The sequence below is a fragment of the Chlorocebus sabaeus genome, chromosome 27, assembly GCF_047675955.1.
Source record: "Chlorocebus sabaeus isolate Y175 chromosome 27, mChlSab1.0.hap1, whole genome shotgun sequence".
Taxonomy (NCBI): domain Eukaryota; kingdom Metazoa; phylum Chordata; class Mammalia; order Primates; family Cercopithecidae; genus Chlorocebus; species Chlorocebus sabaeus.
This window is the reverse complement of record NC_132930.1, coordinates 10088120-10112236: the sequence shown is the minus strand read 5'-3', so window position 1 is coordinate 10112236 and position 24117 is coordinate 10088120. Positions and strand designations below refer to the sequence as shown.

The window sequence follows — 24117 nt, the reverse complement described above, 5'->3', positions numbered from 1 at the left end:
AAAATTTTAGGTCAGGTGTGGTGACTCATGTCTGTAATCTCAGCACTTTGGGAGGCCAAGGCGGGCGGATCACTTGAGGTCAGGAGTTTGAGACCAGCCTGACCAACATGGAGAAACCCAGTCTGTACTAAAAATATATTAAAAAATTAGGGTAGGTGTGTTGGTGCGTGCGTGTAGTCCCAGCTACTTGGGAGGTTGAGGCAGGAGAATTGCTTGAACTCAGGAAGCGAAGGTAGTAGTGAGCCAAGATGGCACCACTGCACTCCAGCCTGGGTGACAGAGTGACACTGTGTCTCAACAACAACAACAAAAAATACAAAACACTGCTGGGCGTGTTGGTGACCACCTGTAGTCCCAGCCACTCGTGTAGCTGAGGCACGAGAATCACTTGAATCTGGAAGTGGAGGTTGCAGTGAGCAGAGATCACGCTACTGCACTCCAGACTGGATGACAGAGCGAGACTCCGTCTCAAAAAGAAAAAAAAAAAAATGTAGAGATGATCTCACTGTGTCATCCAGGCTGGAGTGCAGTCGTGTGACATAACTCACTGCAGCCTCAAACTCCTGGACTGGACTCAAGCAATCTGCCTGTCTCAGCCTCCCAAGTAGCTGGGACTACGAGCATGTACCACCATGCCCAGCTAACTTTTCTTTAAATGTTTTGTAGACATGGGATCTTGCTACGTTGCCCAGGCTGGTCTCAAACTCCTGGGCTCAAGCCATCTGCCTGCCTCGGCTTCCTAAAGCAGTGGGATTACAGACATGAGCCACCATTCCCAACCTGGGCAAGGGAATTAAAAATGAGAAAATGAAGGCTGGCAGGGCATTCTAGCCAGAGGCACAACATGAACAACAATGACAAGATTGGGGTTTGGGGGTAGGGGTTGGGATTAGAAAGCATTTAGTATCTGGTGTGACTGAAGCCTGGGAGGGTGGCAAAGTGGCAGGATTTGCAGCTAGTAAGATGGGTTGGAGCCAGGTCATTAAGACATTTGAAAGGAGAATGGGTTTTTTTGCTTGTTGGTTTGAGGCAGTCTCACTCTGTCACCCAGGCTGGAGTGCAGTGGTTCAATCTGAGCTCACTGCAGCCTCTACCTCCTGAGTTCAAGCGATTCTCCTGCCTCAGCCTCCCTAGTAGCTGGAATTACAGGCGTGTACCACCACGCCTGGCTAATTTTTGTGTATTTTGTAGAGATGGGGTTATACCATCCAGACTGGTCTCAAATTCCTGGAGCTCAAGCAATCCTCCCACCTTGGCTTCCCAAAGTGCTGGGATTACAGGTGTGAGCTACCGCACCCAGTTGGTTCTTATTTTTATGGGTGACAAGACTTTGAGCAGAAAAGTGACATAATCAAGGATGTATCTTAGAGAAAAAACCTCAAGCACACCACAGAGAATAGATTGAAAAAGGAACTTGGGAGCAGAGAGATTGGTTATGAGGAGATTGCAATTGTCCAGGTAAGAGATGACAAGGTCCACAGGGCAGTGGCTGTTGGAGATGTTGAATGTGGTAGCTATTATAGATGATCTCATTCTACTCGTTTTCCAGTGTGCCTTCCTGTACTAAAAGGCTGGAAAGCTGAAAGCTACATTTCCCAGACTTCCTTGCAGTCAAAGTTCCAAATGTAATGTATGTTCTGACAAACAGATCCATCTGGGCCAGGTTTAGAAGGTAACAACAAGGGAGAGGCCAGGTTTCTGGCTGTTTCTGCTGTTTCTCCAGCAAGTACAGGCATACACACATAGAGTGTTCCTGCAGGTCCATCCCAGTGTGCTGCTCTAGCTTTGTGGGTGTTGAGAGAACACAGGGCACCCTTTTGCTGGTATGGACCTGGCAGACAGCATGACTCTGTCCTAGATGCGGCAGTGGCAGCTTTTCTGGTCCCTAAAAAATGAAAGTGGCCTGTCCATGAACACAATAGTTACACGGGTAGTTTTCTGATTCCTCACCTTCCTGGATGGGGCTGATGGAGCAGCTCCCGTGGCAGGCCAGTTCTGCAGTGTTACTATGGACGTCATGCCCAAAGTTCCAGCCAGGTACCTGCTCTTCCAACAACTGTTTAGGGCTGGGCACGGTGGTTCACGCCTGTAATCCTACCACTTTGGGAGGCCAAGGCAGGCAGATCACCTTGAGTTCAGGAGTTCGAGATCAGCCTGGCCAACATGATGAAACCCCGTCTCTACTAAAAATACAAAAGTGAACTGGGCATGGTGGCAGGCGCCTGTAATCCCAGCTACTTGGGAGGCTGAGGCAGGAGAATTGCTTGAACCCAGGAGGCGGAGGTTGCAGTGAGCTGAGATTGCGCCACTGCATTCCAGCCTGGGCAACAGAGTGAGACTCTATCTCAAAAAAACAAAACAAAACAAACAAAAAAGTCGTGTAAGCACCTACTTACATAAATAAATCCCTTTCTGCTTAAAATAGCTACAGAGTTGCTGGGCGTGGTGGCTCACGCCTGTAATCCCAGCACTTTGGGAGGCGGAGGCGGCAGATAATGAGGTCAGGAGTTCAAGACCAGCCTGGCCAACATAGTGAAACCCCAACTCTACTAAAAATACAAAAATCAGCCGGGTGTGGTGACACATGCCTGTAGTCCCAGCTACTCGGGAGGCTGAGGCAGGAGAATCGCTTGAACCTGGGAGGTGGAGGTTGTAGTGAGCCAAGACCGCACCATTGCACTCCAGCCTGAGCAACAAGAGCAGAACTCTTGTTACATATATATATATATATAGAGAGAGAGAGAGAGAGAGTATCATTGTGGTTTTCATTTATTTTTGTTTGTTTGTTTGTTTGTTTGTTTGAGACAGAGTCTCGCTTTGTTGCCCAGGCTGGAGTGCCGTGGCACGATCGTGACTCACTGCAACTTCCACCTACTGGGTTTAAGTGATTCTCCTGCCTCAGCCTCCCAAGTAGCTTGGATTGCTTGGATTATAGGCACCTGCCACCACGTCAAGCTAATTTTTGTATTTCTAGTAGAGATGAGGTTTCACCATGTTGGCCAGGCTGGTCTTGAACTCCTGACCTCAAGTCATCTGCCCACCTTGGCCTCCCAAAGTGCTGGGATTCAGGCGTGAGCCACCGCGCCCAGCCTCATTGTGGTTTTCTAGAATAAATCTGGACAAATAGAGGATTTTCCTTTTCTTCTTTTATTTTGGAGAATCAGCCCAGGCAACATAGTGAGACCACACTTCCAAGGTTGCAGCAGTAGGAAGGTCTAGCTCCTTTGAACTCTTTCGACAAATAACAGCCTGGTACTACAAACTTGAGATGGGGGCATGTGTTTTCTGTTTTTACAGCAGAATTTAGGGATTTACACAATTGTTAATGAAGTGTGTGCCTAAGTGAATTCATTTCTCTTTTTTTTTTTTTAATTTATTTGTATTTTTTAAGACAGGATCTCACTCTGTCTCCCAGGCAGAAGTGCAGTGGCATGATCACGGCTCATTGCAGTCTCGACCTCCTAGGCTCAGGTGATTGTCCCACCTCAGCCTCCCAAGTAGCTGGAACTACAGGTATGTGTCATCATGTGTACCTAATTTTTAAAAATTTTTTGTAGAAATGAGGTCTCACTATGTTGCCTGGGCTGGTTTCAAACTCCTGAAATCAAGCAATCCTCCCACCTTGGGCCTCCCAAAGTGCTAAGATTACAGGCAAGAACCACCTCGCCTAGCCTGGTGCCCATTTTTTAAAACCAAAAAGGCCCTTGGTAAGACTTAAGATGCATTTGAACATGCCTTCATTATGGCATTGGTGACATCTGGTTATAGTTAATTCAATGCAAATATTCCCATTCATCTGGATTATAAGCTGCCTTCTGCGGGTGTAGAAACTGCCTTGCTGAGTTGCATTTCCCCAGCGCCAAGTAAAAGTCCATGGGGCAGGGACTCAAGGAATGCTTGATGAATGATTTAAGGAAGTTTCTGAACTGTGGCTCAAAGAACACATTTTAGTACTGGCTCTGCTTCAATTTCCTCAGCTATGAAATGAGTTTCCAGGAAATAAGTTCTATTATTCCTTCTTACCTGTAAACATTTTTTGATCCCTAATGGGAAAAGACAAAAGAAATCTCTTTTCCAAAGAGCTTCTTATCTAAACATTTTCTGATGTCTAATGAGAAAAGACAAAAAAAAAAAAAAAACTTTCCTAAAAAATCTTTAAGTATAGCTATTTAATGAATTCAGTTTGGTTGTATCTCCAGCAGGAGGATGGACTGACTAGACCTCCGGAGATTCTTTATGGACTCTATGATGAGATCCTATTATCTTTCCTCTATCTTAAGGTCTGTGTCAGAATCATTGGGTGTGAGGCCCCATTTTGGCGACTGAGTTGTTTCTGTTTTCCTCTTGTTTACCATCAAAATATTTCCCCTTTCTATGGGGATTTTCTGAAAAGGTCACACGGCCACTTCAGAAAGCCGTTGTCTTGTTGAATGACAATGATAGCCTCTTTCTCTGGTTGGCAACCAGAGGCAACTGCTGTGTGAACTAGTCAGAAAGAGGAGCTTAGGCCACTCAGTTGGCCGAGGCCAGAGGGAAAGTCCAGGCTTCTCCGATGACATCAGGACTGCGGCAAAATGTCTTCCATGAAAGTGATGATTCGGCAAAGTTCCACCAAGGCCTTGCTGGAGCAGCAGGGGAGGAAGGAAGTGTCTCCTGGGACCAGCTTGGACTTATAGAGAAGGAGTTCCAAAATATTTCAGAGCATCCGGTCAACCACTCCTTTCCAATCCTCTTCCAAAGTGCATACACAAGATAATCTCGTGCCCTTTTGGATCCAAAATAATCCTGCTCTAATCACAGTAAATAGCTCTGGGTAGAGCTGTGAGTATAAACCAAACTAGCCATCCATCATTCAAATACCTTCTGAGTCCCTGCCCTATGCTAGACCCTGGCTGGCTGTTAGACTCAGGATGGTGAGTGAGATCACAATCCACAACTGATAGTCTGGTTGGGTACATGTAGGCATACAAAGTTAATGCTATAATAGCACAAGGGCCCTGCTTTGCCTGGGAGTACAGAAGAAGGAATGATTCGTTCACATCCCTGTAAGTACGAGCAATTCATCCACGTGGTAAGCTGGCCAAGGCCGGTGTCTCTGTGTCACTCTGCCTTCCCAGATCACAACCAACTTCTTGCCACTTCAACAGATAGCCCATCATTTGTGGTGCTGTTTCCTTTTTTTTTTCTTTTTTTATTGTTTTTAAAATTTATTTTATTTATTTATTTTTTTGAGACAGAGTCTTGCTGTGTTGCCCAGACTAGAGTGCGGTGGCGCTATCTTGGCTCGCTGCAACCTCAGCCTCCCAGGTTAAAGCGATTCTCCTACCTCAGCCTCCGAGTAGCTGGGATTATAGGCACTCGCCACCATGCCTGGCTAATTTTTGTATTTTTAGTAGAGACAGGGTTTCACCATGTTGGCCAGGCTGGTCTTGAACTCCTGACCTCAGGTGATCCGCCCGCTTCAGCCTCCCAAAGTGCTGGGATTACAGGCGTGAGCCACTGGGCCCAGCCTGTGGTGCTGTTCTCATGTCTCAGTGCCTTTGGTCCATGTAGCAGATGCTATGGGGCCTCGCTGATAACTGGCTGCATTGACCTGTACACACTGAATACTGCTGCAAATATCTACAGCTCTCCTGTGGCTTTTCTTTGGTTCTAAGAACATTTAGGCAGGGCAAGCTGGAAGTATCCCTGGAAGCAACTCCCCCCACCCACCTTCTTTGCCCTTCTACTGGGATGACTGTAAGACTTGCTCTACATCAACTTCCAGAGCTGCCTGGTAGGATTGAGCTCCAATCGCCCACAGTGATAACCATCTTGTTGACATGCCATGCTCTCCTTACATTCCCTGCTGCACTCCCCGTACCCCACTGCGGTTCCTTGGAATCATCTCCCAAATTCATTACTGCCCTCAAGTTCTTGTTTCTGGGTCTGCTTCAGGAAGGACTCAAACAGAACAGTCACTTCTTTCTCCCACACTTCAGTCCTCATGCCCTTTGTCCCCGGTGTCTGAGCTCTTCCTTCTGAAAGGCTCTGCGGACAGTCACCTCTTTTGTGATGCCATCTTTCCTCCACCAGGTTCCACCATCTGCAGTGTGATGGCCTCCCTCTTCCGAGATCCTTGACCTCATCACAGACCTCTCTTCTTCTTTTGAGACAGAATCTTACTCTGTTGCACAGGCTGGAGTGCAGTGGCACAATCTTGGCTCACCGCAACCTCCGCCTCCCGGGTTCAAGCGATTCTCCTGCCTCAGCCTCCCGAGTAGCTGGGATTACAGGTGCACACCACCACGCACAGCTAATTTTTGTATTTTTAGTAGAGGTGAGGTTTCACCATGTTGGCCAGGTTGGTCTCGAACTCCTGACCTCAGGTGATCTGCCCGCCTCGGCCTCCCAAAGCGCTGGGATTATGGGCATGAGCCACCACACCCGGCCAACACAGACCACTCTTAAGATGTGAATCACGTAGCACTGTGAGCATCTGTAGGCTTATTTGACTTTGCCTGGTAGGAACTATGACTTATGCATCTTTGTAAACCGAGGCCCTAGTACAGTGCCTCATACAGAGTAGATGTCTAATAAATATTTGATGAATGAATAAATGACCCCTTTGCTGTGATTTCCTGGCTTTAATTCTTGGGTACACAGTAAGAAGTTGGAAGCGGTGTTCCTGACCGAAGCGGTGTTCCTGACCCCAGTGCTGGGCCAAGGGGAATTCTTGGTGTGCTTTCAGGAAAGGTTAGGAAATCTCTCCTTTCCCTCCCACAGGGCTGACTCTGATTGTGATCTTATTGCAAAGAAGAACCTCCCCTTCCAGGCAGACTTGCCCAGGCCATTAGGAATCAATGGAGTAAATTCCAAGGATGTGAGGCCGGAGGACTGGTGCAAATGCTGCTAAACTGTGGTGAAAATCTCTGCAGATCAGCCTGAGGCATCTCAAAGATGCCATCAGTCCTTAAGAAAGCTTTTATCTTTGTAGTTTTTATCACAGGGTGACAGCAAATACCAGCTCTGGTAGTAAACCAAGGACTGAATAAATAGCCCCCAAAAAGATAGAATCCTGTAAAGGAATTCCAGACTGTTTGTTGGGTGAGTGGGCAGCTGGTCTTTGGTGAAGGCTGGTTTCAGCTGACTTTTTATGCTTTGCTTGAGGTGTTGTTTTAAAATTTCTCTGCCAAAGAAGACCTGATCCCCTCTGAAGAACCAAGATGAGCAGGAATGGAAGATGCAGGCCGATCCCCTGCCATGTTAGACTTCAAACAAACAAACAAAAACACAAATTCCAGAGCCAGGAGAAGGAAAGTTAATCTTCCCTGCTGGGTGGAAATGGAAATGAACCAGCCTGGAGTGTAAGAAACGGGGAGTTGGCCTAGGAAAATGAGCTCGTGTTTAGCCATGCTGTTAGTAGAAATGAGGAAAGAACCGCCGGGCACAGTGGCTCACGCCTGTAATCCCAGCACTTTGGGAGCCTGAGATCATCTGAGCTCAGGAGTTGGAGACCAGCCTGGCCAACATGGTGAAACCCCATCTCTACTAAAACCATAAAAATTAGCCAGGTGTAGTGGCATGTGCCTGTAATTCCAGGCACATGGGAGGCTGAGGCAGGAGAATCACTTAAACTCGGGAGGCAGAGGTTGCAGTGAGCCAAAATCATGCCATTGCACTCCAGCCTGGGTGACAGAGCAAGACTCCATCTCAAAAAAAAAAAAAAAAAAAAAAAAAAAATGACTGTCATGGTTTCATTTAGGTATGTGTTCAAAATAGAAATCATAATAATTTAAAACTCTGTATAGTACTGGGCACAGTGGTGCACACCTGTAGGCTAGCTACCCACAGGGCTGAGGTGGAAGGATCCCTTGAGTCCTGGAGTTTGAGGCCAGCCTGGGTGACAGAGCAAGACCCTGTCTCCAAAAAAAAAAAAAAAATTTGTTTTTTTGTTTGTTTTGTTTTGTTTTTGTTTGTTTGTTTGTTTTGTTTTTGAGACAGAGTCTCGCTCAGTCTTCAGGATGGAGTGCAATGGCGCGATCTCGGCTCACTGCAACCTCCATCTCCCAGGTTCAAGCAATTCTCCTGCCTCAGCCTCCTGAGTAACTGGGATTACAGGCATGCGCCACCATACCCAGCTAATTTTGTATTTTCAGTAGAGATGGGGTTTCTTCATGTAGGTCAGGCTGGCCTCTAACTCCCAACCTCAGGTGATCTGCCTGCCTCAGTCTTCCAAAGTGCTAGGATTACAGGTGTGAGCCACCGCGCCTGGCTGAACAAAAAAGGTTTATTTTATTTTATTTTTATAGAGACAGGGTCTCTCACTCTGTTGCTCAGGCTGGAGTGCAGTGGTGCAATCATAGCTCACTGCAGCCTCAGGTGATTCTCCCACCTCAGCCTCCTGACTAGCTAGGACTACAGGCATACACCATGCCTAGCTTTTTTTTTTTTTTTTTTTGGTAGATATGGGGTTTCTCTGTGTTGCCCAGGCTGATCTTGAACTCCTGACCTCAAGTGGTCCTCCTGCCTCAGCCTCCCAAAGTGCTGGGATTACAGGCATAAGCCACTTCGCCTGGTCAAAAAAATAAATAAATAAAGAGGAATTAAAAATAAAATAAATAAATACAACTCAGTACACGATTCCTATTTTTCTCCTCTGTGCGTTTGTAGACTTACTGCCTTTGGGTGCATTGTGAGGCAGGCATTGCAACTGTAGGAGAAACAAGGGGGAAAGGATCGAATTTAAAGAGGCCTAACTTTTGGAAAATCTCCCAATTTGGATTTAGGAGTGTGCTTGGTTTAAAAGGAAGAAAGAAAGAAAAAAGGAAAAAAAAAAAAAAGGAGGGAGGGAGAAAGGGAGCCAGTAGGCATGGGATTTAAATGTTCCCACTTCCTAATCTTGGTGAGGACCAGAGAGAGACACCAAAATATCACGGGATTGGCAAGTACTGCCCTACTTTCAATTCAGCTCAAAGCAGGAAGGCTTAGGTATGTCACGAGAAAGCCTCTTGTTACCACCCTAAGACCAGAACAAAAAAATTGGGAGGAGACTCCCATCTTGAAAGCTGTGATTTCCAAAGAGGCCTTGGTAGTCTTATGACTGCTGCGTCTCAAGTGTCACAATTGTGTAACCCACTGATATTTAAAATGATCCTTGAAGGCGGGGCATCGTGGCTCACGCCTATAATCCCAGCACTTTGGGAGGCCGAGGCAGGCAGATCACCTGAGGTCAGGAGTTCGAGACCAGCCTGACCAACATAGTGAAACCCTGTCTCTACTAAAAATACAAAAATTAGCAGGGTCTGGTGGTGGGCGCCTGTAGTTCCAGCTACTCAGGAGGCTGAGGCAGGAGAAGCACTTGAACCCAGGAGGTGGAGGTTGCAGCGAGCTGAGATGGTGCCATGGCACTCCACCCTGGGCAACAGAGCAAGATTCCGTCTCAAAAACTAAAACCTAAAATAAAATGATCCTTAAATCCATCACATGGGATTAGGGAGATAATATACTTTCGTTTAAGTAAAAGGATAGAGGAGGGATATCACTCATGGAAGAGCAAAGGAAAAAAGAAAGAAACCTGGGCGGGAATATTGCACATGCAGGTTCTAGTTCTGACTCCTTCTCTAGTGTTCCCTTCACTGGTTTGAACTTACTGCAGTAACTTTACCCCCTCTATTCTCCTCTGTTTCAAGAAGAAACTGCTAGATAACACCAAAAAGAACTCCCAGCTCCAGAAATATAAGGGAGTCTTCAGAGGCTGCCAAAGAGGTAGGCCATTGATTGTAATTTCAAGCTGTCTGGCTAAAAGATGAGTCAGAAATCAATCCAAGAACTATTTGTATTGCTATGCATTTCGAACTCTCTAATTTGAGTTCTAGTAAATGAAAGAAAAAGAAGAAAGATTGTGAAGTAAACAGAAATAAGGGAAACAGCATGTAAAATTTTTTAAAAAATAAGTATTTTAATAAGTTAAATAAGAAAACTAGGTACTTTTATTGCACTAAAAGAGTTCTTTTGGGTGGCAAGAGCACCCAAAAGAACAGTAGAGGCTGGGCGCGGTGGCTCACGCCTGTAATCCCAGCACTTTGGGAGGCCGAGACAGGCAGATCACGAGGTCAGGAGATCGAGACTATCCCAGCTAACACGGTGAAACCCTGTCTCTACTAAAAATACAAAAAATTAGCCGGGCGTGGTGGCGGGCGCCTGTAGTCCCAGCTACTCGGGAGGCTGAGGCAGGAGAATGGCGTGAACCCAGGAGGCGGAGCTTGCAGTGAGCCGAGATCAATCCACTGCACTCCAGCCTGGGCGACAGAGCAAGGCTCCGTCTCAAAAAAAAAACAAAAAAGAACAGTGGAGGCCGGGCATGGTAGCTCACACCTGTAATCCTAGCACTTTGGGAGGCTGAGGCAGGTGGATCACTTGAGATCAGGAGTTCAAGACCTGCCTGACCAACATGAAGAAGCCCCATCTCTACTAAAAATACAAAATTAGCCAGGCATGGTGGTACACGTCTGTAATCCCAGCTATTCAGGAGGCTGAGGCAGGAGAATCGCTTGAACCCGGGAGGCAGAGGTTACGATGAGCTGAGATCATGCCATTGCACTCCAGCCTGGGCAACAAGAGTGAAACTCGATCTCGAAAGGAAGGAAGGAAGGAAGGAAGGAAGGAAGGAAGGAAGGAAGGAAGGAAGGAAGGAAGGAAGGAAGGAAGGAAGGAAGGAAGGAAGGAAGGAAGGAAGGAAGGAAGGAAGGAGAAAGAGAACAGTGGAAAGGACTTGGGCAGATTTTTTTTTTTTTTTTTTTTTTTTAAGACAGGGTCTCCCTGTCTGTCACCCAGGCTGGTGTGCAGTGGTGTGATCTCAGCTCACTGCAACCTCTGCCCCCGGGTTCAAGGGATTCTCCTTTCTCACCTTCCCAAGTAGCTGGGACCACAGGTGTGCACCACCATGTGCAGCTAATTTTTTATATTTTTGGTAGAGACAGGGTTTTGCCATATCGTCCAGGCTGGTCTTGAACTCCTGACCTCCATCTGCCCACCTCAGCCTCCAATGTGCTGGGATTACAGGCCTGAGCCACTGCATGATAACCATTACTGTTGCATTAATAATGAATATTGTATAGAACACTTGTATATTGTCATTCACAGAGTATCTTTTTAAACTTGCTTTATTTGGGCCCGGCCAGTAATTTTTTTTATAGATAGAGATGGGTTCTTACTGTTGCCCAGGTTGGCCTCTAACTCCTGGCCTCAAGAGATCCTCACACCTTGGCATCACAAAGTGCAGGGATTACAGACATGAGTCAGTGTGCTTGGCCCCAAAAAGGCAAATATAAAAAGATACTCTGCAAATGACAATACACAATATTCATTATTAATGCAACAATAATGGTTATCATGCAGTAATAACAACTGTAATGGAAAAGTTTTAAATGCTCATCATCAAAGTGAATATCTAAACAGGAACTATAAATTATTGTATTGAATGTCTAATCAAACAGGGTTAGGAGGATGATCCCTGGCTAACCAGACATTGGGAGCTTCCCGCATCCATTTTCATCATTGAATGTCTAAGTTTCTGGGCTCAGAAAAAAGTTTGCATCATCAAAAATGTGGATATGTTAGAAACAGTGCAGAGAAGGTATAGAACATTGTGAAACCTCTTTCTCTGAACAGTTTTAACATCGAAAGTGCCATCTGGCCACAAGGATCAGAAAATAACCAGATTACTAGCTGCCAGATTTTACTTCTGCAAAAAATAAATCAAAAGACTCAGTAATCTATCAGTGCAGGAATTCTGGGTTGTAATCAGAATAAAATAGGTGGCAAAATGTCCCTATGAGTATCAAGGCCAGTAAAGAATCTCTTTGGCCTTTTAGAACTGGACCACGTTAACTGGAAACTGAGTCTCAGTGCAAAAGGATGGGGCATAGCTCCTTCAAAAGAGGATGTGGGTAACCAGACCACTCAAGCAGGTGGCACAGTCAGTGTGGGAGTCTTGGTCCCACTGAGGTATCAATACCCATCTGGGCAGCCCTCCTCCTGCCCTGCTAATTATGTTAATCTCTTAAATTCCCTTAAGAAGTCATGGCACTTTTCAGGCTAGGCATGGTGGCTCACACCTGTAATGCCAGCACTTTGGGAGGCCCAGGCTAGCGGATCACTTGAGCTCAGGAGGTCAGTCAAGAACGGCTCTGGCAATGTGGCGAAATCCCATCTTTATGAAAACATTGAAAATTAGCCAGGCATGATAGTGTGTGCCTGTTGTCCCAGCTACTCCAGAGGCTCAGGTGGGAGAATCACCTGAGCACAGGAAGTTCGAGGCTTTAGAGAGCTGTGATCATGCCACTGCACTCCAGCCTGGGTGACAGACTGAGACCTTGTCTAAAAAAAAAAAAGTCCTAGCACTTTTCAAACATGTTAGGGACTTTAGAACTCATCTGACCAAATGCTTCCATTTCACAGGTGAGGAAAACAAAGTCTCAGAGAATTAGTCTGAAGGCCAGAGAACTCACCAGTGGCTCAAGCAAAACACGAATCTCCCACTTTCCATAACAGTTTTCTCTTCACAGTGCTGCTGCCTTCCCCATCCTTCCTCCTTTGGTGCTCCCACAACCTTTTTTTTTTTTTTTTTTTTTGAAGCAAAATCTCACTCTGTCATCCAGACTGGAGTACAGTGGTGCAATCTCGGCTTACTGCAGCCTCCACCTCCCAGGTTCAAGCAATTTTCATGCCTCAGCCTCCTGAGTAACTGGGATTACAGGCACCCACCACCACGTCCGGCTAATTTTTGTATTTTTAGTAGAGACGGGGTTTCACAGTGTTGGTCAGGCTGGTAATTTTTGTATTTTTAGTAGAGATGGGGTTTCGCCATATTGGCCAGGCTGATAATTTTTGCATTTTTAGTAGAGATGAGGTTTCACCATGTTGGCCAGGCTGGTCTCAGACTCCTGGCCTCAAGTAATCCACGCGCCTTGACCTCCCAAAGTGCCAGGATTAGAGGCATGAGCCACCATGCTCAGGCCTCCCACAATAATTTTTACTTTGACACATATAGACTTGAATATCACATTCGTATGCACCAAGATATATGGGAGAATATACGTAAAAAAAGATTCATGAGTTGTTATGTATAGAGTGCTTCAACTGTGGACATAGAAAATACTATTTCCGTCTGGGTGCAGTGGCTCACGCCTGTAATCCCAGCACTTTGGGAGGCCGAGGCGGGCAGATCACCTGAGGTCAGGAGTTGGAGACCAACCCGGCCAACAAGATGAAACCCCATCTCTACTAAAAATATAAAAAATTAGCCAGGCATGGTAGCGGGTGCCTGTAATCCCAAAAGGGCATTGGTGTATTTTCATTGATTTAACAAACACTTCTGTAACATGTTCTGTGCCAGGCACTATTTAAGTGCTCTTTTTTAGTATGAACATATTTGATTCTCACAAAAAAACTGAATAACCTGAATTGTAGTATTACTATGCCCATTTTACACCTGTGGACTGAGCCACAGAGAGGTTAAATAACTTGCCCAATGTCACACAGTAGTAAGTGGCAAAGCCCAGATTCATGCCTAGGCCACCTGGTTCCACAGTTTATGTTTGTAACTACTCTGGAATTGATTTTTTTTTTTTTTTTTTTTTTTTTTGAAATGGAGTTTCACTCTTGTTGCCCAGGCTGGAGTGCAATGGCCCAATCTCAGCTCACTGCAACCTCTGTCTCCCAGGTTCAAGCAATTCTCCTGCCTCAGCCTCTGAGTAGCTGGGATTACAGGTGTGCACCACCACACCTGGCTAATTTTGTATTTCTAATAGAGACGGGGTTTTTCCATGTTGGTCAGGCTGGTCTTGAGCTCCCATCCTCAGGTGATCCTCCCATCTTGGCTTCCCAAAGTGCTGGGATTACAAGAGTGAGTCACCATGCCCGCCCTGGATTTTCTTTTCTTTTTTCTCTTCTCTTCTTTCTTTTCTTTTTTAACATTCCCACATCACATTTATTTCCTTTTCTTTTTAAAAAATGTCTTGTTTATTAATAAATGATGAATCCTCAGGAGGGAAAAAGCACAAACCAGGGTTAAGAATGAGACAATTTGGATGCAGTCCCACCTATAGGCTCTAAAAGTCTCCACCTGACCTCAGTCACTTACCTTGTTGGGTGACACTGAGTCAGTCACTTTTCTATGGACTTCCATTTTCTCATCCCTAACTGGGAAGAATACAATCGGTCCTACTACAGTATAAGGTTATAATGAAGATGGAAAAGATAACGTGTGTGAAAGTGGTTTTTAAAATTTATGTTTGGGAGGCTGAGAGAGTAGTCTGGGAGGTCGAGGCTGCAGTGAGCTATGATTATGCCACTTTACTGTAGCCTAGGCGACAAAGTGAGACCCTGTCTCTAAGAAAAAAAAAAAAGTTATATTTGAACAGGTAATGCATGCATACGGATAAAGGACAAATAAAATAAAATGCTATACTGTAAAAAATCCCATCTCCCTTCCACTCCAATCCCTTAGGTTCCTAGAGGTAATTGTTGGGGATGTATGCGTGTGTGTGTGTGTGTGTGTGTGTGTGTGTGTGTGTGTTTGTATCCTTTCAGAGATAGGAAGCAGGTAGACAAGCATATATACATATGTATCTTTCCTTTGTCTCTTTTTGCATAAATGATGACATACTATCATACTTTTCTGATCTTGCTTGTTTTTAGTTACAATATAACTCAAAAGTGTAACTGATTTATGTATGTGCTTTTGAATCCACCTAATTCTTTTCAAAAGGCTGTTAATATTCCACTTGTGGATTTGCCAAATTTATTAAAATTTAAAAAGTCAGGTGTGGTGGCACGTGCCTGTAGTCCCAGCCACTCCAGAAGCTGAAGCAGGAGGATCACTTTGAGCCCAGGAGTTTGAGGCTGCAGTGAGCTATGACTGTGCCACTGCACTCTAGCCTAGATGACAGAGTAAAACTCTGTCTCTTAAAAAAGAAAAAAAAGAAGGTATGATGATATCTATAACTGTCCTGTCTCTAACACATACAGCATATTATTTCCATTTAAGAAAGGAAATGGAAGATGTGAGTTTTTGTCACAATCACTTTTCCCCAAATCTGGAGTGTTACCTGTTCTTAAAGGCACCTTAGGAAGCCTAGGAGAAGCCCATGATCATTCCTTTTTTTTTTTTTTGAGACAGAGACTGAGAGTCTCTGTTGCCCAGGCTGGAGTGCAGTGGCACCATCTCAGCTCACTGCAACCTCCGCCTTCCGCATTCAAGCGATTCTCCTGCCTTAGTCTCCAAGTAGCCAGGATTACAGATGCACTACCAAACCCAAATAATTTTTTGTGATTTTAGTAGAGACAGGGTTTTGCCATGTTGGCCAGGCTGGTCTTGAACTCCTGACCTCAGGTCATTCACCTGCCTGAGCCTCCCGAAGTGCTGGGATGACAGGCATGAGCTACCGCACCTGGCCTCTTTTTTTTTTTTTTTTTTTTTAAGACAAGATCTCACTTTGTGGCCCAGGCTGGAGTGCAGTGGCGTGATCATAGCTCACTGCAGCCTTGAACTCTGGGCTCAAGCAATTCTCCCATCTCAACCTCCCAAGCAGCTGGGACCACAGGTATGTACCACTACATCTGGTTAATTCTTTTTTTTTTGTAGAGACAATCTTTTTTATTTTTTTGTACATTCATTCTTGATCACTCAACTCATTTGACCAAGTAGTTCAATTCTTTAGAACTTTTCTTTTTCTACATATCAACTAGGAATAAGAACAATGAACCAACCACAGAAGTTCATCTTTTTCAATCCTTATGCCACCACAGGAACTGGAAGACCTAGGTTTAACCACCCACCCCCACTGCCCACCCCTGAGTCCTGCCAACCTCCGCCTCACTTACAAACCATATGATTATAGCAGCTGTGAGCATGAGCAACTTGGCCAGACAGCCTGAATTTCCATCTTGGCTTAACTTCTTTCTAGAAGTGGAATCAGAAAATACTGTGTAGCCATCTGTGTCTCAGTTTCCTCATCTGCAACATGAGAATACAAATAATAGCACCTACCCATATGATTTTTATGAGGTTCAAATGAGATGTTATGTAATGCATCTAGCACAGTAACTGGCATATATAGTACAAGTTTAACCAGTGTCAACTATCATCATCATCTTCATCACCACCATCATTATATGACTCTTCTAAGACTTACTTTTCTCCTTTGTAAAATCCCAGGTAGCCTACAGACTCCATAACCAGGAAGGCAGTGGTCTTCTCTCTGTTTTGCTAATGACTAAAACGAGGCAAGGCAAGGCATGCTAAAATGACAATTCCACAGAATGAGAAAAGAGAACCCCTGGAAGAGAATGGTGAGCTCCACTTTCAAGCAATGGGTCTGCTGTGTTCTTCCTGGCCCCAGACCACACAGGACTCCTGTCTCAGGGTTCACATTAGCAGTGCACCTTGAACCTGCTCTAACAGGCTCTGGGGAGCCAATTGTTAAATTTTCAGAAAGTCTGTAAGCCAGTTGTTAAACACAGCCATTACTAAAATTAAATTATATGAACTTATGGTGAAATATATTACATTTACAATGAAGCAATACATACTCAAAACTGATCACTTCCTAAATATTTTATTACAGTTCACTGTGGTTTATGTTTTCAAGGTTATTTACATCAGTTGCATTTGTTTTTTGTTTGTTTTTAAGACAGTCTCACTCTGTTGCCTAGGCTGGAGTGCAACGGCACGATCTCGGCTCACTGCAACCTCCACCTCCCAGGTTAAAGCAATCCTCCTGCCTCAGTCCCTGCTAGTAGCTGGGACTACAGGCACCTGCCACCATGCCTGGCTAATTGTTGTAATTTTAATAGAGACAGGGTTTCACCATGTTGGCCAGGCTGGTCTTGAACTCCTGACGTCAGGTGATCCACCTGACTCGGCCTCCCAAAGTGCTGGGATTGCAGGTGTGAGCCATCACGACCGGCCTGTTTATTTATTTATTTATTTATTTTGAGATGGAGTCTCGCTCTGTCTCCCAGGTTGGAGTGCAGTGGCATGATGTTGGCTCACTGCAACCTCTGCCTGCTGGGTTCCAGTGATTCTCCCACCTCAGCCTCCCGAGTAGCTGGGATTACAAGTGACCGCCACAATGCCCAGCTAATTTTTGTATTTTTAGTAGATATGGGGTTTCACTATGTTAGCCAGGCTGGTCTCAAACTCTTGGCCTCAAGTGATCCGCCTATCTCGGCCTCCCAAAGTGCTAGGATAACAGGCATGAGCCATCGCACCTGGCCGTATTTGAATAGTGGAAATTGTATATAACAGTATGCTACTTTACATTTTCTTCCCAACTCTTCATTCAGTGATGTCAGATTAGTAGCTTGAAATCAGCCAGAGTGGGAATATTTACACTGCAGAAATTAGCCAACACTACACACAAGCCCTTCTACCTCTCCCAAGCTGGTGGTTAAACATCCACCAGCACACCACTGACTCCAACCCGCACGTGCAACCAGGGTCTCTTGTAAGAAAACTCCTATTGCTCTCAGAGAGAAGAGTGCGTGGTTATTATCCCGTTGCGCTTAAATCAGGGGCCCATGAAGAAATAGGCTATTAGACATGGCCCTCTTATCCTGTTTCCTTAACCAAAGTAAAATAAATAATTCTGAGCACTTGGCCCACAGCCAAGGTCCTCTCGGGTTCGATTCTTCATCCCCTGTTTGCAAGAGCTAATTACAGTGAGGTGTGCACAAAGCAACCGTTCTTTGTGTTCAGAGTGAAATAATGGCTTGTCATCCCTGAGAGTACGAAGGCTCTGTACTCCTCAGTGCAGTGAACACAAATCCCAACCGCATGGCATCTGGCTTTTTCTTTTTCTAAGTGAATCAGAGTCTTTATGAATAAACGTTTAGCTTTTTCCTCCACCCACTCTGGCCCAGCCATGACAGGAAAGTGTTTTTTGTTTTTCTAGTCGAATTGACTCACCGATAGTTTTAGGAGCCTGTTGGTTTGTGTGTTTAGTTCTTTTTTTTCCCCCATACCAGACTTGAAACCTAGCATGTTTAGTTTTGATCTATCAGAAGGAGCTGGAATCCTTGTTTGCAAACTCACTGATTATACGGCACACATTTGACTCTGTTTTTGTTTAGAGAAAAATATACCCATTTTTAAAATAAAGAACTGAGGCTGGGCACATTGGCTCACACCTGTAATCTCAGCACTTTGGGTGGCTGAGGCAGGTGGATCACCTGAAGTCAGGAGTTCCGGACCAGCCTTACCAACATGGTGAAACCCCATCTCTACTAAAAATACAAAATTAGCCAGGTGTAATGGTGCATGCCTGTAATCCCAGCTACTTGGAAGGCTGAGGCAGGAGAATCACCTGAACCTGGGAGGTGGAGGTTGCAGTGAGCTGGGATCGTGCCATTGCACTCCAGCCTTGGCAACAGAACAAAACTCCATCTTAGAAAAAACAAATAAAATTAAATTAAAAACTGAGCCCTGGGTTTGGTTTGTTCTCATAGCCACATAACTTATCCACAAAATAATAATGAGAATCACCAAGGAATAAAGACTTTTTGTAAATTAATAAAATGAAGTGCACAAATGGTATACCATTTCAAGAGTAGCCCAAATATATATTACATATATAATTTTATTTTTTAAATTATTTATTATTATTATTATTTTTGAGACCGAGTCTTGCTCTATTGACCAGGCTGGAGTGCAGTAGCACAATCTCGGCTCACTGCAACCTCTGCCTCCCAAGTTCAAGCGATTCTCGTGCCTCAGCCTCCCAAGTAGCTGGGATTACAGGCGCCCACAACCACACTCGGCTAATTTTTGTATTTTTAGTAGAGACACAGTTTAGCCATGTTGGCCAGACTGGTCTCAAACTCTTGGCCTCAAGAGATCCACCCAACTTGGCCTCCCAAAGTGCTGAGATTACAGGTGTGAGCCACTGCATCCGGCCAAGAATAGATAAGTATTTATAAAATTATATTTATTTATTTTTTATATAGAGAGACAGGGTATCTCTATGTTGCTTAGGGTGGTCTCAAACTCCTGGCCTCAAGTGATCCTCCTGCCTTGGCCTCCCAAAATGCTGAGATTACAGGTGTGAGCATTAAATGCTCGGCCTAAAGAGTTATTTCTGGCCGGGCGCGGTGGCTCACGCCTGTAATCCCAGCACTTCGGGAGACCAAGGCAGGCGGATCACGAGGTCAGGAAATCAAGACCATCCTGGCTAACACGGTGAAACCCCGTCTCTACTAAAAAATACAAAAAATTAGCCAAGTGTAGTGGTAGGTGCCTGTAGTCCCAGCTACTCGGAAGGCTGAGGCAGGAGAATGGCGTAAACCTGGGAGGCAGAGCTTGCAGTGAGCAGAGATTGTGCACTCCAGCCTGGGCGACAGAGTGAGACTCTGCCACAAAAAAAAAAAAAAAAAAGGGTTAGTTTTAATAAAGATATATAAAGAAATACTGCTTTAAATGTTTCTTAGCTAGGAATGGATAAAATTGAGTACGTCTCCAAATTCCTGATATAGCAACTGCTGACAATTACTGAGTTTCTATTATGAGCAGATATTGTGCTAAGTGTTTTATGTGCATAATTTCATTTAATTTATTCAACAAATATTATTGGCCACTCATTATTGTTCCAGGCAATGTTCTAGACATGGGTGATACCAGCAGGGAATAAAACAGACAAAATCTATGATCTTATAAAAATGGATGTATAATAGGTCAGATGGTAATAAGTGCTATAAAGAGAAATCAAACTTGGCTAAAGTGGGGTGAAAAGTGCCTTTGGATGAAAGGTGGCTGCTGTTAATTTATTACAGGGTGATCAAAGAAGATTTCTCTAATAGATTAACAGTTTTCTGGGCAAAATTGTTTCTAGGCAGAGGACACAGCAAAAAGTAAGAAAATGTTGTGCATTTGACTGAGATAAAATAAGATAAAAATTACTACTTTATGGATGAGTAAACTAAGAACAAGGAATTTTTTTTTTTTTTTTTTTTTTTTTTTTTTGAGACAGAGTCTTGCTCTGTTGCCCAGGCTGAAGTGCAGTGGCGTAATCTCGGCTCACCACAACCTCTGCCTCTCAGGTTCAAGCCATTCTCCTGCCTCAACCTTTCAAGTAGCTGGGACTACAGGTGTGTCCCACCATGTCCGCTAATTTTTGTATTTTTAGTAGAGATGGGGTTTCACTATGTTGGTCAGGCTGGTCTCAAACTCCTGACCTCGTGATCCACCGGCCCCAGCCTCCCAAAGTGCTAGGATTACAGGCATGAGCCACCGTGCCCAGCCTGACTAAGGATTATTCCTATTACATATGTGCCCATGTCACCTACGTAATAAGAGAGAAAGTCAAAACACAACCCTCAGACTATTAAGTCTATGCCTTACTCTCCCAAACGTCATTCAATTTACTCATCCCAACTAAGAGCTCCTCTTTTAAAAGATTGGCAGAACATAAGACTACCAGGAATTAATTGGTACTGCTGTCAGTTCTACAATTTACTCTAGCCTTAGGCAAATTACTGACACTTGCTCTTCTCCAGAAACTGTAAAATGGGATTTAGGTAATTAACAACTCAGAACAACTATTTTGAGAGCTAATTAGCTAATGGTTACAAAATACCCTGAACATTAACAATAAGAATGAAAACATTCTAACAATTCTTACTCTAACATTCTTATTCTAACAATAAGAATGTTTTCATTCTGAGTATCACATTTTCTTCTGAATGGAACTCCAGATACCTCCATCTTTGCCTGCTCTGAACTTCCACACCCAGGTTCTCCTCAGATTTCTCTCTACTGGCAAAACCAATTAAGTAGAGAGTAAAACCAAAGTCCATATATCATCTTTTAAAAAAAAATTTTTTTTTCAATAGTTTTGGGGGTACAGGTGGTTTTTGGTTACATGGATAATTTCTTCAGTGGTGATTTCTGAGATTTTAGTGCACTTGTCACCTGAGCAGTGTACACTGTACCCAAAAATGTAGTCTTTTATCCCTCATCCCCCTTCCTGACGTTTCCCCCCACCCCAAGTCTCAAAGTGCATTATATCATTCTTTTTTTTTTTTTTTTTAAGACAAATTCGCACTCTATCGCCCAGGCTGGAGTGCAGTGGTGTGATCTCGGCTCACTGCAATCTCTGCCTCCCGGGTTCAAGCAATTCTCCTGCCTCAGCCTCCCAAGTGGCTGGAACTACAGGTGTGCACCACCATGGCCAGCTACTTTTTGTATTTTTTAAGTAGAGATGGGGTTTCACCATTTTGGCCAGGCTGGTGTCAAACTCGACCTCATGATCTGCCCGCCTCAGCCACCTAAAGTGCTGGGATTACAGGTGTGAGCCCCACGCCCGGCCCATTATATCATTCTTATGTCTTTGCATCATCATAGTTTAGCATCTACTCAATAAGTGAGAACATGTGATATTTGGTTTCCATTCCTGAATTACTTCACTTAGGATAATGGCCTCCAGCTCCATCCAAGTTGCTGCAAAAGGTATTATTACTTCGTTCCTTTTTGTGGCTGAGTAGTATTCCACGGTATATATACACCACATTTTCTTTATCCACTCATTGCTTGATGGGCAGTTAGGTTGGTTCCACATCTTACAACTGTGAGTTGTACTGCTCCAGATATCATCTTTAACTCCTTTGCTTTCTCCACATACATTTCCAAGTCCTGTTCATTCTACCTCCAAAATGTATCTTGTATCCATTCCTATCTCTCCATTTTCAATCTATTTCAATGCCCCATCATCTCTTGCATGGAAGAGTGTAATAATTGGCTAACTGGCTACCTCTGTTTCCAATTCGCTCCTCTCTTAAGCATTCGCCACACAAAAGCCAGAGTGACCTTTAAAATCAGAAATCATTAGGCATCATTTCCGACTTAAAACCTTTCAGTGATTGCCGGCTGGGCGTGGTGGTTTATGCCTGTAATCCCAGCACTTTGGGAGGCCAAGGCGGGCGAATCACGAGGTCAGGAGTTCGAGAGCAGCCTGGCCAACATGGTGAAACCCTGTCTCTACTAAAAATACAAACAAAAATTAGCCGGGAATGGTGGCAGTTGCCTGTAATCCCAGCTACTCAGGTGGCTGAGGCAGGAGAATTGCTTGAAATCAAAAGGTTGGCTGGGCGCAATGGCTCACGCCTGTAATCCCAGCATTTTGGGAGGCTGAGGTAGGTGGATCACGAGGTCAGCAGAGCAAGACCATCCTGGCTAACATGATGAAACCCCGTCTCTACTAAAAATACAAAAAATTAGCTGGGTGTGGTGGCAGGTACCTGTAGTCTCAGCTACTTGGGAGGCTGAGGCAGGAGAATGGCGTGAACCCAGGAGGCAGAGTTTGCAGTGAGGCGAGATTGTGCCACTGCACTCCAGCCTGGCCAACAGAGTGAGACACCGTCTCAAAAAAAAAAAAAAAGAAACCAGAAGGTGGATGTTGCAGTGAGCTGAGATCGTGCCACGGCACTCCAGCCTGGGCAACAAGAGTGAAACTGTCTCAAAAAAAAAAAAACCTCAGTGATTGCCTATTGCAGTCTGAGTAGAGCACAATATCAGCTTGGCACATTTCCTTACTATGGCTAGGGTGACCTCATCCTGTTTTGCCCAGGACTTTCTTGATTTCAGCACTGAAAGTCCTGCATTTCAGGAAACCCTCAGTTCTGAGCAACCTGGGGCAATGATTCCCCCTAACCATGGCCTTTAAGGCCTCACTCACATGAAGAGCTCCTGCCTGCCTCACAGCCTCACCTCATCCACTGTGCCTTCAATCACTACACCCTCTGCACACTGACCTTGGTCTGGTTCTAGGGCAGCCTGGCCCTTTCCATCCTCAAGGCCTCCAGGGTTGTGTTTGCCTTTTCCCTTGCCTGGAATGCTCTTCCCATGGCTGGATTCTTCTCATCCTTTAAAGCTCAGCTTAAATGCTTCAGAAAGGGCTTTCCTGATCTAAGTTAACTCAACAGGTCCTATCTGCTATTCTCTATGATATCATTCTTCTATTTCCTGCCTAGCACTTATCACTAGTGAAAAGGAAAAAAAGAACCCTTTTTTTCTACACTCCTACAGAACACTTCTGACAACACAACACATGTCCGGAAAACCAGGTAGGTTTTTCACACCAAGCAATTCACCAGCTCTCTGCAGACAACAGCTGAGTGTCCTACAATTTATCTCAATTCCAACACTAACTGTCTGGAGTTAGCACAGAGCCCACTGAGGAAGGGCTCAGTCCCATAAGACTACCCTTTGATGCCAAAATGCAAGCCTGGGATTCCTACACCTTTTTTTTGTTTGTTTGTTTTTTTAGACAGTCTCAAAAAAGCCTCCGCCTCCCAGATTCAAGGGTTTCTCCTGCCTCAGCCTCCTGAGTAGCTGAGATTACAGGTGCACGCCACCACGCCCAGTTAATTTTTGTACTGTTAGTAGAGACAGGGTTTCACCTTGTTGGCCAGGCTGGTCTTGAACTCCTGACCTCAAGTGATCCTCCCACCTTGGCCTCCCAAAGTGCTGGGATTACAAGTGTGAGCCACTGCACCTGGCCCAGCCAGCCAGTTCTAATTAGTAGTTATCTGCTGTTGTCAAGGCCTAAGGTCAAGGTCTAAATTCATAACCTCCCTGAGCCTAGAGGACCTTGATTCTGTTGCTCCTGAAACAGCTGGAGTAGGAAGGAGAACAGCTGCTATACCTAGAACACCGTGCAGGAGCCAGTGGGTTTCCTATACTTCTGACCAACTGACTATAAATAAAGGATTCTCACAATCCCCTCTTTGGGTTCCATAATTTGCTAGAATGGCTCACAGAACTCAGGAGCACGCTTTGTGTACCATCACCCTGTTCATTGTAAAGGATGTAACTCAGGAGCAGCCAGGTGGAAAAGATGCACAGGGCAAGGTACGAGGACAGGTGGAGCTTCCATGCTCTCCAGGCGTGCCACCCTCCCAGCGTCTTTTTTTTTTTTTTCCCTCCAGTCACATCCTTTTCACCTCTCAGCATCTTGATGTGTTTGTTCACTCACTTGGAAGGTCTCTGTACCCTGTTGTGTAGGGGTTTTATGGAAGTTCCATTATGTGGGCATGATTGATTAACTCACTGGCCATTACTTATTGAACTCAAATTTTAAC

At 44.8% G+C, this 24117-nt stretch overlaps 1 long non-coding RNA gene across 2 annotated transcripts in view; it reads left to right on the top strand.

Annotated features, from left to right (window-relative positions):
- Window positions 1-6807, top strand: part of LOC140710549 (uncharacterized) — a 30926-nt gene extending 24119 nt beyond the window's left edge. For both annotated transcript variants that reach the window (XR_012091616.1, XR_012091615.1), the window contains 2 exons: window positions 3392-3513; window positions 6076-6807. This is a non-coding gene — a long non-coding RNA (uncharacterized lncRNA). The remainder of the gene's footprint in view (window positions 1-3391; window positions 3514-6075) is intronic.
- The last annotated feature ends 17310 nt before the right edge of the window (window positions 6808-24117 follow it).